The 15,041-nt window shown below is 39.7% G+C and overlaps 2 long non-coding RNA genes across 2 annotated transcripts; both read right to left on the reverse strand.

The window, feature by feature from the left end:
- Nucleotides 1-10,379: 10,379 nt before the first annotated feature.
- Nucleotides 10,380-11,514, reverse strand: LOC125490409. The gene is made up of 2 exons (XR_007267670.1): nt 11,210-11,514; nt 10,380-10,706 (listed from the first exon to the last, which is right to left on the reverse strand). It is a non-coding gene; the product is annotated as an uncharacterized LOC125490409 (long non-coding RNA).
- Nucleotides 11,515-12,442: 928 nt separating this feature from the next.
- On the reverse strand, nt 12,443-13,577 carry LOC125490410. Its single transcript, XR_007267671.1, has 2 exons — nt 13,273-13,577; nt 12,443-12,769 (listed from the first exon to the last, which is right to left on the reverse strand). It is a non-coding gene; the product is annotated as an uncharacterized LOC125490410 (long non-coding RNA).
- Nucleotides 13,578-15,041: the final 1,464 nt, after the last annotated feature.

Here is a 15,041-nt window from a genome sequence, read left to right on the forward strand (position 1 = left end):
GTTTTAGGAAAGAAATACGGTAAAAGACTTGCAGTCAAAGCTTAGTAGAACTTATTATTTCGAGCCTTAAGGTCTAATTGTCAGTATTAAAGGAGTTAACTTAGTGAACGCATTCGTTCTAATGAAACGTTTTTTAACAGGCCCTGAAAAACACTCGGTTTTGAGGTCTAAATGGAAAATGACAGTTGTGAACTCTGGATTGAATGTCTTTTAGAACAAGAATGAGACTCCTCAGTTTAGGAGGAAATCATTAAAAATATCATTTTACGGTTATGTTAAAGTTGCTTTGTATGTTTTCCTGGAAGTCTTAAAAATATACTGCCGGAGCGATTAACAATCTCAAGTTATATCAAACCAAAAGATATTCAACGCTGTGGGGTGTTAATAACTCATAAGGAGTTTTCCTGGAATTGTTTATACAAATCCTTGATTGTCCCAATGTCACTACCCTTTTTGGCTAACCCTTAAGTACTGAATTATTCAAAAAATATACCAACATCCGTCATATCATTATTAGGTACAGCTCACATAAAAATAAAATTAAATTCTTATAAATCACACTCCATACGATACGACACGAGACAATTATGACAGGCGTATCGCGCGCAAATATCAGACTGTCGAATAAAATTATATCGAAATGGGCATTTATTATACGTTTATGCTGACAGCCCTGCTGGCAACGACAGGTGGATTGTTTGTTCCAGCCGGGGGGGTCACTATAGAAATCGATAAACGAGCGAACGAGAGTTGTGAGTGTTGTCACACAATCACCAAGTTTAATAGTAGAGCCGCGAGATTTTGAGCGCTAGGCTAGCCATGACTCTATTTTAGCTCCAATTTCTACATAGTCAAGCAATAATCCCTGGTTATGATCTAACCCACTATGGAGAAATTGGCACTAAGAGTACAGATTGCATGACAGCTCCCGTTCGTTCGTTCGTTCGATTTCTGTACTAACACCCCAGCACCAGCAGCCATTAATGACTACAATCCACATTGTACGCAGACGCCACGCCATAATAACCCTTAATATTTCACAGCTACGATCATTGTTTCATCTGGGGTAAGTTTGCAGGGATTGGTGAATGACGTCACTCAGACGCCATGTTGAAATGAAATCGCGTTGGCTTTTTCGCGTGATTTTTGTAAGTAAGTACTTATACAGGGTGTTGCAAAAAGGGTAGATATGGCTTAGATATACCATGCTGCTCATGTAGGTTTCGGCTTAGTATATCCATTTTGCAACACCCTGTATATTATCCATTTTGAACTTAGAAGTATCTTGAGCTATGATAGGGTCTCGTAGCCTGCTGTAGCATCGAAGTTACTCCAGAGAGAACCAAGTTTATTGAATAGTAAGTGTAAGTGGCATGAGGGCGGCCATATCTATTAGAGAACCAATGGGAAAATGAAGAAGATAGAGTTTGTTTTATGTACAGCAGTAAGGGGCAGATAAACCTGACCCCCCTCAGAAGCATTTTTACTATGAGAGGGGGGTCAGGTTTTTCTGCACCTGACCGTACTAGGCACCTTACCCACACACAGCTTTACATGTGGTATACATGGCTTATTATACTTACCCTTAACGTACTTATCACATGTACATTTTAACATGGAATGCCGACTACGCACTATTGCGTAGGTCTAGGTAAGTACCTAGTGATACGAGGATTGGATAACGCATCCTCTATATTATTATGAAAGACAAAGAAACCATTATAAAATCTACACCCACACCTATATTTATACCCACCCTGCGTAAACATAAACACATAGCAGTAAATTAAATGCAATGTGTTACAGTTAACACAAGTAGCGTGTAATACAAGTCTAGCTGAGAACGGAACCCGGGACTTCACGCCTCACCGAGCAGTGGCTGTCTCACGGTCATATTACTTATGTTCACATAATCATGTAGGTCTAAAAAGGTTGCCTGTAATAGATCTAGACAGTCTTTATACTTACAGAAGGCTTAGCATGGGGTACAACAGTTTTGCGTCGCACTCATTCACGAACTTATCAGTGAACATTCAATCAAGAAACTTTTGTCACGTTTTGACGTGCCTCTCTTGTGTCCCGTGCTACGCCAGCAGGGTTTTGTAAAAGTGCAAAGTAATTATAAAGCCGAAGGAGGTGGCAAGTAAAATTTCGAGTAAACACAGCATCTTGGACTGAAAATGCTGTAGATACAACCAACTCTTTAACCTTCACAATCTTCTATAGTAACTTACTAGATGTCGCCAGTATAGCGAGCCAGTATTTGTAACACTTGACACTTTTTAGTGTCACTTAGCACAATAACTGGACATCCTTGACACTTGTCCAGGTGGCGTGAGTGAGTTATGCTGATCTCTCACTCGATAAATTACTCACATAGCTTATTTATACCTTTATAGTATTGGTGCTATAATATTGCGACTCTGTTTGTACTGTGTACTGTAGCTTAGATTGATAAAAAAGGATGAGAGGTTTGAGAAATTTAGAGTTACCCCCCTGGGGATAAGCCTTTTTAGGGTTCCGTAAGTCTACTAGGAACCCTTATAGTTCCGTCATGTTTGTCCGTCGGTCCTGGCTCGCCGTTTCTGCACCGATTGCCACGAAAATAGGGGGAGAGATGTAAACTGATTATTAAAAATTGGTTTTTATAATTATTCTTATCCAATAAATATTCAGTCCAACCCGGATCGGACCAAACGGATGTTCATAAATGTATGGAGAAACGACGTCGGCAATACCGCTGAAGTAGACGCGCCTGTCTGAATTTTTATACAAAGAATACCTACCGAATGCGATGCGTCCGTTGCGTACGACACCGTAAGGTGGGCCTTTATTTCAACTGAAATTTTCACGGTTCACGGCTGCGTGACTTACCGAGTCCTTCCAAGAAGCTCTAATGAAAATATTGTAAAAATGTAACCTTGTACTGCACGTGTTTGTTACACGGACTAATTAGACAGCTCGTTATGTAATCAAACACTTACTTAGATTTATACCTTGGTTATGTTGGTATACATTCATTAGGTAACTCCACCATCCTAACTAATCCTAACTAATATTATAAATGTTAAAGTAACTGTGTCTGTCTGTCTGTTACTCTTTCACGCCAAAACTACTGAACGGATTTGAATGAAATTTGGCACCTATACATATGGTCTAGCTATACTCATCCTGCGGCCCGCCGGGCTTTTATCTGTGGCCCGCGTGCCATGAGAGATAATAGGGAATATGCATAGTTTTTTTATATTTTATTCGACAGTTTACACAGCTTTATGATAGTTAAAAAACATATATTTTTTTGCTTTTGGCCCGCGAAACCATTACTTAAACGTTTTTGTGGCCCTTAAAAAAAAAGTTTGAGTACCAGGACATAGGCTACTTTTTAACCCGAAATTCCCACGGGAAAACTTTTTAAGGCGAAGCGAAGCTCGCGGGAACAGCTAGTATTAGCTATTTGATAAAGGTAGTTTAATAACCTAACCAACGTTAAAACCGATATTCAACCCCAAAAATCGCGTAACCTTTGAACGAAAGAACCAATTTTCATATAAGTAACATGGACCCACATTTCCTGAAAATAAGAACACTCGGGGTTTAATAATATTAACTATTACTCTAAAAAAACAAAACGAAAATTGGTTCAGCCGTTTGGGAGCTACGCTACCACAAACAGATATACAGAGATGATAAACATACTTATAACACCCTTCTTTTTCATCGGCGCGGCGGTGAAAAATATACGACACATGGGAATGCGGTACTTATGCAAGCATTATGAGATGACCCGTAAGATTTAGGCTGTGAGTCTTACTTAATCAAAATTAATATTCATTTAATTTATTCACTTTAAATCACAACATACACGTATGAAATTCTACAAAACATTAATTAAATTAGTACTGAACTAAACTACATAACATAAACACAGTTAATAAATTGTAACATTATTAAAATAATACTTAATACATAGAATAAGAATTGTAATTAAGTTGTAATTTAATAACCCGAACTCTGTAAGTACTCTAATAATAATGGGTGCATAAAATAAAGAGTACCAAATACTAGTACTAACAAATTGTCCTACAAATATATCTCGGTGTCTCGTAATATTGTTTATGACAGAGAATGATGGATCGGGCCTTGAGATGTGAAGTTATACTGAGCAAATGGACTCCGCCCTTGGCTCTATTCGGCAGAATCAAAGATTATTAATACGAACTAGATGGAGTGTTACGGGAAAAATTCTTCCCCGTTTCTACTACTGAGCTCTGATTTTGAATTGGGAAGGTCGGTTAGAAGATTTGTAACCTTTCTTTATGTTTATTATAAAAAAATGCATAAAAAATCTCATATTTGTGCAATAAAGTATTAAATAAATAAATAAATGAATAAATAAAATGCATGCTGAGTATTACAATATATGCACCTGATTCATTGCTTTGGTACAATGGTTGTCAGTCGGTTGAACTTAAAACGGTTTGGCAGTAAACAAAATGCGGATATTATTTTGCTTTGTTTTTGCATCTTGTTCGTATATTGTTAATCTAAGGGCGGAATACAAAATAAACTCTCATTGTATTACGATAGGACGACTTTTGTACGGAAAAACAGGAAAATGGCACAGAGCAAAATACTGTGTTACTTTGAGAGTATTAAAAGGTCAATTTGAGATATACAATTATCAGAATCAAACAGAATCAAAGGATCTTTGTCTCTGAAAACATGATCATCTTTAGAGATTTTTCTTTTCTTCTTCAACCCAAGACTGCAAATGATTGAAATTATGTTATTTATGTATTTAAAAAAAAAATCTTACTGTTACCTTTTTGTTTGATAAGCATTTTTTCATGAAAGAAATAGTAATTGTGTTTCATCCTTTATTATATGTAGCCATGTCTGTGTCCTACTGATGGGGAAGATCTCCCTATTCTTATTCCACAAGTAACACATATAACGTCAACCTCAAAATCAGAGGTAATTTGTAATATTTGCTAGATTAATTGTTGATAAAACTAATCTGTTTTATAACATGCCTATCAGCTGTTCAGCGTTTGATCGTCAGGTATGTATCCTCATTTACAACGAACGCAGTCTCTAAGAAGTAATTAGTCTGATTGACAGGCCGCAAGTAAAAACCTCTCATTATTGTCTGTACACTCGCGAAGATAATCCTTTACAATGAATGTCACGTTACCAATCTTGGGGTTCTTGAATTGCTGATAGACCCTAGGATCTTACTTACTTTTTTTTTTTAAATAAAACAGGCAGCCTTATTGCTTATACACCTATAGCAAAATCTACCAAACCACCTTACCTAGTGCTAGTCGCCCTACATAATATATGTTATGATACACGAAGATTAAATGGCGACATTAACTTAAAACACGGAAACCTTACCGTCCTTACCTTAGTACCTGTCCAGCCTTTCTGACCCTCTAGTACGGGTTTTGCTATTTATGAAAACGAAAAAAGTTTACGTTTTCCCCTGTCATCTGCATACATTATTTGTCAAAAGTTTCGTGATAGTTTCCATTCCGCTACTTAGTATGCGAGAAAACGTAAACTTTTATAGTTTTCGACAAACTATCAAACCTGTACTAGACCTGCAGGGCGATCACGAACAATATAGAATCGAATGCGAGTGCGACTATTGTCAACTTGACAGCACTTTTGAACACTTTTTACCTATAGAATTGACAGTTGTCGCACTCGCATTCGATTCTATGCTAATAGCTCCGTTTTTCGTGATTGCCCCACTGCTGAAGCTGTCGGTTAATCCCATCACGTCACGGGAGCGCGTATGTTGTAGTTACTCTAGTTACCGCGGGTACGTCGCCGGCCTACTTCTGTAAGTGGGACGCCCCTAACTCCGCCAGCCTAGTTACTTACTCGCAAATTACTTTAGCTTCTGAGTTAGGTAGTAGTTTACTGCTGTGTTTACTGTTTACTGTGTCGTACCTAGGTATAGGTATCTAAGTAAGTACCAGGTCGTTGGCCCAGCGACAAAGGCATCCCATAATACATTTGCATATTACACAAAAAAAAAAAAAAAAAAAAAACACGCACTCACGCCAGTCACGCCTTGTATTAATGTACTCCCTTGCGAGGTAGGCAGAGGTGCATTGCTGCACCCACTTTTCGCCAGAGTGTTATGTTAGTCCCAATGTAATAGGGGGCGGGCCTATTGCCATTTTACGGGCACATCCAAGACCTGAGAACAAATATCTGTGTTTAAACAAATATCTGCCCCAGCCGGGAATCGAACCCGGGACCATCGGCTCAGTAGTCAGAGTAGTGAACCACTACGCCATTCGGTCGTCTTACCTCTTTCGATATTAAAAATATTTTTTAGAAAAAGTTAATAAATATAATTGATTTGTAAGATTGTACAAGTATTATCTACCATGAAATTAGTATCGCCGTAAAAACTTTAGTACGTGACTTTTTTCAAAGTTATAGAGCAAAAATTGTTCAGAATGACGAGCTGAGTCACCCCCTTTCGGATTAAGTATATCACTTTTGCAACATCCCTAATATCAGTAACTGTATTATTTAGTTTTGCTTACTAAATCAAATATTATATTAAAATTAGTAAATATTACTTTGTTTAATACAGTAGGCAAAATAAAATAAAAGAAATATAAAATTTTCCTGTTAGTTTTTGTTTGATGATAATTTATTCAAAACATTTAATTTATAAAATTGTAAACATAATGAGGAACGGAACAGAACCTTCACACTTCAGCACGGGCCTGCCTAGTGAAGTGTGCAGACAACTTACTGCGATCTTATGATCCTACAAAATTGTATCATTCATTGTGTAATAAATAAAAAATAAATACTTACATTTATGGCATTTCTGGCACAGGTCTTTTAGAAGCTACTTAAAAGGGTGTATACAGGGTGTTGCAAAAAGGGTATACTATATATAGCATGTTATATCTAAGCCCGAAACTGAAATCAGAATTTGGAAATTCGCGAAAAAAAAATTTTTTTTCCATATTAAAAGTCACGTGACCAACGAAGTTTCTATGGAAAATGATTTTTTTTTTCGCGAATTTTCTAATTCTGATTTCAGTTTTGGGCTTAGATATAACACGCTGCACATGTAGGTTTCGGCTTAGTATACCAATTTTGCAACACCCTGTATATGTTTTTGCATGATAAATATATTTTCATATTTAAAAATATATTTTCATTTATAAATAATCACTTCTGACGTCGCCAGTACAAAAAACTAATTGCAGTCGGCAACAATAGTTTGTCACGAAGCTGAAATTATGAAGCTACTAGCGAGCAGACAATCTCTCTATTCTCCAGCCCAATTTCAACATTCTACTCGCTTTCTTGATGTTTCTTCGGTCTTTTTGTATTATTTACAGGATGTTGCAAATAGACGCATTTTTCCTGAAATAAAAATGACATATTATGTATCTAGCCTATCTGAAACCTAGTTAAACATTGTGAGATATGGCGTTTCGACTTTCTCCGTGTTCGGCATCATAAGGGTCACAGTGACAGTTAAATAAAGTCAATTTTTCTCTCCACCTTTAGTTTGCAAGGTGCGGGTGCCTATATAAATAGAGTGAGTCGCCCGCGCGCCTCAGTTGTAATATCACCATGCAGAAATGACTAGGTTTCAGATAGGCTAGATACATAATATGTCATTTTTATTTCAGGAAAAATGCGTCTATTATGTAGTCTGAGCCTATCTGAAACCTAGTTAAACATTGTGAGATGTGTTTATTATCGCATGGTGGAGAGAAAACCAACTGTGACCCATAAGCTACTGATGAGTATATCAGTAGATAAATATTTGAATCTATAAATTTATAATGCATAGATTTCTAGGTAGTAGATATACTAAAAAGAAAGGTATAAGTATACATAAGACTTAAGTACTTCCTTATTATTCCTGACTTGTCAGAAAGTTATGGAAGGTATGTACCTATTCATATAGGTAGGTATTATACATATGGATACACACAGTGCCTCTTCGAAAGCAATAATTATAAGTAATTATTAATCAAAATCTTGTTATTGTCAAGGCAATATTTTTAACATACACTAGCCGAATGGATGGAACCAGTGAAATACTTTGCAACAATATTTAAAAGCTGTAAAATGTAGAATATCGATCCAGCCCGCTGGGGCTCAGGCCAGCACATGCTGACTAGGGTATGTAATTCTGGACTGACCTCAGAAATGCAGCAGCCGACCCTGGAGCCTCGTGGACCTGCTCAGTCAGCCCCGTACGACGACACGACCTGCAACACCTGGCGCAGCATCTAGTCCTTGGAACGAGGAGTGGTGCTTGAAGGGAAGATAATTTTACTAAATATCTCAGCCTCATCAGCTACTGGAAAAGATTAGATGAAGGCTGTGACACTGGCGGATAACTAAGTATTCAGTTTTTCAAAACACGATGCAGGTCACCATATTCATATTCTAGATTGACAAGTAACACACAGTCTAATTTTGTATTCTAACTAACTCGGCGGTTAACGAGTTCCTGTGCAGTCCTACTAGGAAGGAAAGTTATTTTACTACTATCATTCTGTATCATCATGGTGTGAATATTATGAGCTCTGGCAGCATTCCTTGGTAGATGACATCAATTAATAAAGATTGATTAACACAACAATAACAATTATAATATTTGATAAATGAAACCCGGCTAACATGTCTTAACTGGGTAAGTAAATGATCAGTCATGCCACCAGGATAAGTAAAATGTTCAGTACTTCATATAAAAAACATTAACAAGGTCTTTAGGTATGTTCGTCAACACTAAGGGTAGGTCCCGGCCAAAACCTTAATTTAGGCTTCGCCTTGTTGCAACTTCAAAGGTACGTAAGTAGGTACACTAGGTACCTACTTACATTGTTGTAGGTTACATTTTAAAACCATTAAGTCAACCAAGACAACACAAAATAAAATAGCTCGATTAAATAAAGATGGTACGTAAAGATGTTAGTTGTACCTGATCAGACCTGATGCAACGACAGCCAACATAGACTCTCTAATCTGTGGAAGCAACAATCATGGTGGCGGGAACATGGACAGTTGGACGAGCCACCTCGAGCCTGACTTATCCATCAGAACTGACAGTTCGCCAACAGCAGATAGCTTGCGGCTATCTATAGGTAAACTTAGGTAGTAAGCTATACCAAAGAAAAAGTCTTTGGACATCGATATGACAGTGGAACGGTGAATAACTATGACATTCTTCAAAACAAAAAGGCTTGTTGTTGATACCCAGCTAAGGAAGGTTACCTACTTCAGCGACCTGATATTGCATTCTGAAAGAACTGCGAAGAGTTATGACTAATAATTATTACTTATTTTGAAAGTTTTCAGCAAACTCTAATAAATCAAGCAGCTACCACGACGCCACGTCACCACTGCCCGGTTATAACTCTGTACTAGCTTAGTAGATATATATACCAGAGAGCTCCAATCAGATGCGAGTACAAGTATTTTACTTGGTAACTAGTTATGTAACTAACTGAAAGATCCATAAAAAAGTTGAGGATTACTCAAAATGGAATTGTGAAAACGGCACGTCTGCACCAGTCAGTCTAAGAAGTTTCAGCAGATACAGTGTTGAAAAATAGTTATGAAACGTTTGCGCCAGAATCGAATTAAAAATACATTTTCATTGAGAAGCCGTTTAGGCATGAATAGGTACTTTCATCCTTTGAATTGTGCTCCAAATGATGAATTCATAGAAATTTAATGACGACTGCCATTGTTTATTATCTAGCCCAGTAATTTGAGTAAGGCTGCGGCTACACGTGATGTGATACACAGTACACAGTAGGTATATGCATGTTCCCAGAATAGTGGAAGTTATAATTTTACCAAAAGGTAGTCGTCTCGTGCAAGAGCACCGTTACTCGATTTATTCGATACACAACTATATAGTAGACAGCTGCTGCGTAGGAGGTTCACGCATTTTTCAACAAAGAGCTCGGATACACACTCACAATCCACTGGGACATAAGGAAAACAGCTAATGTGGTGCCACTCAGAAACCGCGATGACACTCTGATCATGATCACCCGACAGTAGGATCATAATAAGTTCGGTAACTTGAGAAGCGGTATGGTATAGCAACAGCGACTTTCACGAAATCAGGAATTAGCTCAGTGCTTTTAGGTTGAACACTCGCCGGTGGGATTCACTTTGCTCACAGCCGAGAAAAGAAAAGACTCAAAGCTGGAATCTGCCGATGTGTCATGACACTTAAAGATAGTGTCTGGGGGGTCACTTTATATGACGAAAAACGAACTTTCAGTGCACTGCGGCGCGAGCCGCTGTCGCGCTTATAAAATATGGCTAGCTAACGGAGAGGTGAAATGAGAAAGCCAGGGTTTAGCTTGACACAAATTTATTAAGAGGTCAAGTGTGGGTTAGGCCTACACTACACGATCAGTCAGTTTTCAGTTGGCACGGATAGGGACTCCCCTGAGTCGAAGAGTATCGGCGTGGAATCCCGATAACGCGACCGGCGTGGAAGTCCTCTTCTCCAGTGCCCAGGTAGGTAGGCAGGCAGGTCACGTGGCCGTAGCGTGCGCGTGGCGTGTAGCTCGGCTGCGCGGCGTGGTCAGCAACACGGAGGTAGGGGGTTGCCGAACCAGCACGTAGAGGGCGAGCCGTAGAAGTAGGTAGTTCCGTGCAGTAGGTAAACCGTACCGTGGACCCTGGAATAGATAGACATCCAACGCATCAGTACACAGTTATCATCTAGGTTCCACATACCGTCATCAAAACCTACAGGAGAGCACCTAATCTAACTTGATTGAGGCGGCAGTGGAAACCAGAACGGAATACCTAACATTAATTAAATAAGAAATAGTAATAATAAGGAAAGGCCGAAAGCGGTACACTAGCTGCAGCATAATTTGGAATAAAACTACGTTAATGCATTTAGGCAAGCTAGCGTAATTAAAATAAAAGAAATATAAAAGCTGATGATGATGGAATGTCTAAAATAGTCTAAATGATAATGCGTAATTGCATGTCCGCCATCTTGGCTGCTATAAGTGCGCAGTTAGTTAAGCTAGCTAACGCGTAAGCAAGCGAATAAAATAAGAAAGGAAGCTACGTTAAACAAATTTAAATTAACACTTTTAAAATACAGTAGTACACGTTTAAAACACAAATAGGTTCCTAAATTGAGCTAAGTAAGTCTGATCACACTTACCCGATATTGGGGAAGACACACACACGATACCACTGGTAATGTCTAGGTCATTCGACACTTTAGAGCGGGCTAGGCACCTAGAGGACTGCCGTGAGGTAGGGTCACGCGCAGTCGATGCCGTAGCCCGTGGACGAATGATCGAGAGCCAGTGGTCACCGAGTGGGGCTGCCGCGATGGTGGGGACACGAACAAAAGACCGCTTCGCTGGCTAGGGATGGGAACGCGTCGATAATTTGAAGAATTATCGACGCGAAGATTAAGTTATCGATAAAGTCGATACTTTTAAAAAGGGAATTTACAGTTAAATTATGAAGTTATTTACTAATATGTAAGTTATTTATTTTGAAGAAATAAATAACGTTACATTACCCCCCTTTCTGCCCAAGGATTTTGACCTCCTAAAAGTCAAAATCCGCAGCTTAATACTCCTTTGTAACTAAAGAAACTACATACACATTCATACATCTCTTGCAAAAATCTTTCATACTTTCAATCATAATAGGCCTTATCATAGATTTAGAGAATAATAAGGCCACCTTTCATTCAAAGAGGCAGCAAATATAATAATTTGCTAACTCAAGCAGAATCATTATTCACAAAGAAAATATTCTAAAGTGAGGGTAGAATTTAAAAAAAGTTAACGGTTTTAATAGTTAAAGTCCAGTCAATAAATTTAAAAAGCAAGAGATAAAGGGTACATGTCAATGAATTTAAAATAATTTAAAAATGGATATTATCCGAAAATCTAAAACTATGGCGAAAAGCGTCATTTTTAAAACTACTGTGTGATCAGATCTACTTAACTCATTGATTCCGTTCTGTTACAAAATCAATTAAAGTAGACAGTTTTTTTCTCAAGTACACAGTAAATAACACTAGCAAACATAAAAGATGCAGCTGAAAACAAAATGCAACTATTGTACTGTGTTAAACAACAATAAAATTTTACGTTCACAATCAAATAAATATTTTAAAAAGGAAAATATTATCGATATCGATAGTTTTAAATTTAGTTATCACAAAACTAGTTTAGGAACACAGCACCATAGTTACGAGGTGTAGCGGGAATAAAATAAATAGATGAAAATAAGTCTTTACAAGTTGCACGCACACAAATCAAGCTACGTCACCAACCAAAAAAATGACTGACCGTTAGAACCACGTTGGGCGCCAGTGTCGCGCTTATAAAATATGGCTAGCTAACGGAGAGGTGAAATGAGAAAGCCAGGGTTTAGCTTGACACAAATTTATTAAGAGGTCAAGTGTGGGTTAGGCCTACACTACACGATCAGTCAGTTTTCAGTTGGCACGGATAGGGACTCCCCTGAGTCGAAGAGTATCGGCGTGGAATCCCGATAACGCGACCGGCGTGGAAGTCCTCTTCTCCAGTGCCCAGGTAGGTAGGCAGGCAGGTCACGTGGCCGTAGCGTGCGCGTGGCGTGTAGCTCGGCTGCGCGGCGTGGTCAGCAACACGGAGGTAGGGGGTTGCCGAACCAGCACGTAGAGGGCGAGCCGTAGAAGTAGGTAGTTCCGTGCAGTAGGTAAACCGTACCGTGGACCCTGGAATAGATAGACATCCAACGCATCAGTACACAGTTATCATCTAGGTTCCACATACCGTCATCAAAACCTACAGGAGAGCACCTAATCTAACTTGATTGAGGCGGCAGTGGAAACCAGAACGGAATACCTAACATTAATTAAATAAGAAATAGTAATAATAAGGAAAGGCCGAAAGCGGTACACTAGCTGCAGCATAATTTGGAATAAAACTACGTTAATGCATTTAGGCAAGCTAGCGTAATTAAAATAAAAGAAATATAAAAGCTGATGATGATGGAATGTCTAAAATAGTCTAAATGATAATGCGTAATTGCATGTCCGCCATCTTGGCTGCTATAAGTGCGCAGTTAGTTAAGCTAGCTAACGCGTAAGCAAGCGAATAAAATAAGAAAGGAAGCTACGTTAAACAAATTTAAATTAACACTTTTAAAATACAGTAGTACACGTTTAAAACACAAATAGGTTCCTAAATTGAGCTAAGTAAGTCTGATCACACTTACCCGATATTGGGGAAGACACACACACGATACCACTGGTAATGTCTAGGTCATTCGACACTTTAGAGCGGGCTAGGCACCTAGAGGACTGCCGTGAGGTAGGGTCACGCGCAGTCGATGCCGTAGCCCGTGGACGAATGATCGAGAGCCAGTGGTCACCGAGTGGGGCTGCCGCGATGGTGGGGACACGAACAAAAGACCGCTTCGCTGGCTAGGGATGGGAACGCGTCGATAATTTGAAGAATTATCGACGCGAAGATTAAGTTATCGATAAAGTCGATACTTTTAAAAAGGGAATTTACAGTTAAATTATGAAGTTATTTACTAATATGTAAGTTATTTATTTTGAAGAAATAAATAACGTTACACCGCTCTATCTGTTTGTATGTATTAAACGTGCCGATTGAACGACAGCTCTCGTTCGTTCGTTTCTCATCAGTATAGAGTAACGCTCCTGTACTTACCGTGCGTCACCATTCCCATGAGCAGTCCAATGATCTTTAGGCAGTTTAGAACAAAAGCTGCATTAGACAGTTTCTTCAGAAGAGACATCGAAATAAAAAATAAAAAAAATTGATTGCACAACTATCCCCAGGAGCAGTCTACAGGTCACTTTGGGCAGTTCAGAAGAAAGCTGCTTTAACAGGATACCTCAGCGGAGGCATCAAATTGAAGTGCTATAACACTTTTAGAAGCGGTGCACGTTACCCGATTTGTCGTCCTCCATGCCGATGTGGCTACGGCGACTGCAGGTGGTTACTCAGGCTTCGTTGGTGTGCCCTTGTATGGCTAACATGACCAACCTTGGCAGTAAACGTTCGTCTGCATATGCCAAAATCACTGATGAATAGCGCACGTTACTCGATACCTTCTAGATAAGTCACTCATAATGATGGCTGATGACGATGATGACCGTGCTAGCAATAGTGCAGGCGTTTCCGCTGAGCATAAAATCTCTTCCCAGACAGGGGGCGTTTGGATCTGGCAACCAGAACAGGAGTGCCAGGTGTGCGCAGCGATGCAGGTGGAACAACACAGCCGCCAGGGCAGGAGTGCATGGCTGGGTCTATGCAGCGATGCAGGTAGCACAAACCGGTGGCCAGGGCCAGGACCGGGTGTACACTGCGATGCAGGTGGCACAAAACGGTGGCCAGGGCCAGGACCGGGTGTACAGCCGCCAGGGCAGGAGTGCATGGCTGGGTCTATGCAGCGATGCAGGTACCACAAACCGGTGGCCAGGGCCAGGACCGGGTGTACGCTGCGATGCAGGTGGCACGAGACGGCGGCCAGCGCAGGAGCACAGGGCCGGGTGTATGCTGCGATGCAGGTGGCACGAACCGGTGGCCAGGGCAGGAGCGCAGGGCCGGGTGTACGCTGCGATGCAGGTGCCACGAGACGGCGGCCAGCGCGGGAGCACAGGGCCGGGTGCAGGTTACACGAAACTTCAATTTCACCGAATCGGCCTGCCTACCCTCAGCGGGTAGGTACCGGCGGATCACATTACTCGCCGCACATGCCACAATGTCCCAACATACTGAAACTCGGAGCCACGTGCTTCCTGTAAAAAAATCCTATGATGGTCCTGGAAAGCTCCTGTTTGTAAAGCCTTACATAAGCTATAATCAAGTGCATTATTGTAATAGCAAAGTTTTTATCAACTGTTTTCTAAAAATATTAGAAATTGAGGGTAGAAAAATATATTTTTATAATTTTTTCCTGTATAAAATTAACATATGCTTTACTAAAAGCGGTCATTAATGTAAGTATCTAGC

The sequence above is a fragment of the Plutella xylostella genome, chromosome 23, assembly GCF_932276165.1.
Source record: "Plutella xylostella chromosome 23, ilPluXylo3.1, whole genome shotgun sequence".
NCBI classification, from domain to species: Eukaryota; Metazoa; Arthropoda; class Insecta; order Lepidoptera; family Plutellidae; genus Plutella; species Plutella xylostella.